The following is a 3593-nucleotide window of genomic DNA, read 5'->3' as shown; positions in this document are numbered from 1 at the left end:
CCATCTCTTCAAACAAGCCTACCACATCATTTACTCAGTAAACTAACTTTGCCCTGTTCCCTCCTTCCAAATATTATCTGCATGTGAATCTGCACCCTACTATTCATCTGTCTCCACACCCTCCATGCACACGATAACTGCACTTGATACTTGACTATTGCACTTAAACACACGGGCTGATGACCGGATCATGCAGCTTTATATGAAAATCCCTATTTATTATAATTGCCAGACCTGAAATAACATGCACTTTTCACCTATTGTGTCCCCCCCATTTCCTTGTAGATTGTAAGCTTGCGAGCAGGGACCTCACCCCTAATGTCACTGTTTAAATTGTCTTAACTTGTACTGAATTTATTGTCTGTACATGTCCCCGCTTAATTGTAAAGTGCTGCGGAATATGTTGGCGCTATATAAATAAAAAAATATTATTATTATTATTATGTCTCTTTCCTCATGTGCAGGCATTGCGAGGACTTAGTTACCGATGGTTTCGACTGCTGATAGTGACAGTTAGCTAGATGCTCGTAACCATGGATAGCTAAGGTCCTGCAATACCTGCACATGAGGAAAGAGACATAGCAAATCAGAAAAACTATACTATATTTATATTTTTTATCAAGTAATTTTTATTAAAGCATATATTCAGAATGTAACAGTCTAACACTAACACCAGACGGGTAAAAAAACAAAACAACAATGCAAGTTAACACATTTTCCTTTAACTAGAACACCCGTACCTGAGAACCCCCCTAGCCCCCCAAACTCCATCCCAATATTTTTTTAATTGTCCAACTTTACAGAAGCTCAACAGTACAAGGTTCCTACAGAAGCAATTAAACGACTCCCAGTCTACTCTGCAATAACTCAGCAGACGCCACACCCGGATAATCCATCCATCTGCCCCACACATTTTTGAATTTTGTATGTTGACCTCTTAGGCCGGCTTCACACTCAGCGTATGAGGACAACCAGCAGAGGGCGCCCTCTTATGATCTCGAGCCTGGGAGCTTTCTAGGAAAGTTCCCACGATCTAGGAACAGCCAGCAGAGGGCGCCTCACCGCAAATGCAGGTAAATATAGGTCAATGACCTACTTTACCTACATTCTCCGGGGTTTTGCAGACATGAGCAACGTTGCATTAGCAAAGCTCGTGGCTGCAAAATATTTTAAGCCCTTCAGATGGATTTACATCGTTGGACGTGACAGATCCTCGGAAGGTATGTATATTGTTGGTTTATTTTTTTTTTATTTACAGATCGAGGGTCTTCAGTGAGTGGATTGAGAGTAGAATAAATTAATACAACAACCTTTGTGATTTTAATAATGTGTGTGTGTTTTTTTTAACCCTTTACTAGTATTGGATTAATAATGGATAGGTGTCAGAATTGACGCCTCTCCATTATTAATTTGGCTTAATGTCACCTTACAATAGCAAGGTGACATTAACCCTTCATTACCCCATATCCCACCGCTACACGGGAATGGGAAGAGTGTGGCCAAGTGCCAGAATAGGCGCATCTTCCAGATGTGCCTTTTCTGGGGTGGCTGGGGGCAGATGTTTTTAGCCGGGGGGGGGGGGGGGTGTGGGGCCAATAACCATGGACCCTCTCCAGGCTATTAATATCTGCCCTCAGTCACTGGCTTTACTACTCTGGCGGAGAAAATTGTGCGGGAGCCCACACCAATTTTTTCCGCCATTTAACCCTTTAATTTACTAGCTAGAACGGCCAAATTTTGCATAGACACTACTGACATTAGTAGTGTGGAATATGCAAAAAAAATGGGGATATGAGATGGTTTACTGTATGTAAACCGGGTCTCCTATCATGTCGGGTTTAGGAAGGAGAAAGCAAAAGCCGGTAATTGAATTACCGGCTTTCTGCTATATCGCGCTGGATGAAGTAATATACATATACATATGTGTCTCAATGACAGAGAGAGATATATATATATATATATATATATATATATATATATATATCGCTATATATATATATCTCTATATATATATATATATATATATATATATATATATCTATATCTATACACACACACACACCTATTCTATGTGTACACATTTATTCTACCTATTCTACTGTAAGCTGTCAGTGTGATTTTACTGTACACCGCACTGAATTACCGGCTTTTCTCTCCAACACCACTGCGTATTCCTCGCAAGTCACACTGCTGGTCCGTGTGTGATCCGTATTTTTGGGGCTTCCATAGACTTTCATTGACGTTTTATTTGCGCAATACGGTGACAAACGCAGCATACTGCGATTTTCTACGGCCGTAGAAAGCCGTATAATACTGATCAGGAAAATACGGCAGATAGGAGCAGGGGGCATAGAGAATAATTGTGCCGTATTTAATGTGAGTTTTACGGACGTAGTTTCTGCGCTCTTACGTCCGTAAAACTCGCTAGTGTGAGGCCGGCCTTAATGTAAATATTCCTTTCCATGAGGACAATACAGTTTATTTTGTTCACATTCTTTTTTGACTGGTGGTTTGTCATCTAAGCAATGCATCGCAATAAGCTTCCTAGCAGCATACAGTAATCTTGCAATAGCCAGTTTCCAACATTCATCTGTAGCAATAGCATCCATACATCCTAAGATGCAAGTCAGCGGGTTACGCACAATATTTACCCCATCACTTCTTGAATCAGATTGAGCACTTTCACCCAAAAGGGCTGAACGAGCACATCATGTGTAGAAGGTCGGCTCCTTCCTCAGAACACCTTGAGTCTCTTTTCAGTCCTGTCTTCATCATCCATAACGGGGCCCTGTACACTCTATAAACTAAATATAACTGTGACACACATCAGGTTTTCATACTCTAGTCTGCGCCTTTCAACCTTCCCTGTGCTTCCGGGGACTGATCATTGATTAATGACTTCTCTGCTTCCTCCACTTCTCTAATCAACATCTGATCCTTCCTGTCTTTACCCAGGATCTCGCTTTAATGCAGAGTCCTCTAAAATAAGCCTTCATAGCTTCCCATACCATTAAAACCAAAGCCGTCCCAGCATTAATTTTATAATATTCTCCAATATCACCCCCTACATGTCCATCCAGGCCAATAAGTTGTTATACTATATTTCTATTTTGAGGAATTTGCTAATAATTATTATTACACCTACCACATATTGGGATGGGATCCTGCAGATGAGAATACCTCTTTAAGTCCTATCAAAATCTCTCTATAACTGAAAGCTGGCACTACTGGGTGGAATAAACTTTATTTCCACCGAATAGCTGTACTTACAGAAAAACAGCATGGCAGATTTGTAAACACTATTTTCCTGCAAATTAACCCCATATCTGCAGGTAAATGGTGCCAATTAAGGTGACAGGTCCCCTAAAAAAGTCTCAACTCACAGCAAATGGTAAAAAATGCTCATTCGGCCAATCACAGGCAGAGCATTAGCCAATGTTTAGCTGAGGGGTCTTTCCTGTGCGTGGAGACAGAACTAGGGAGAAGAAACTGCTGGGCACTCAAGTAGTGTAGAGAGATACCGATATAATTATGGCTTCTCCAAATTTTGTCTCCCCGTTTGATAACATTTTAAAAAAAAAACAAACATAAAA

Source organism: Ranitomeya imitator, chromosome 4 (genome assembly GCF_032444005.1).
Source record: "Ranitomeya imitator isolate aRanImi1 chromosome 4, aRanImi1.pri, whole genome shotgun sequence".
NCBI lineage: Eukaryota > Metazoa > Chordata > Amphibia > Anura > Dendrobatidae > Ranitomeya > Ranitomeya imitator.
Note: the sequence above shows the minus strand (reverse complement) of the source record.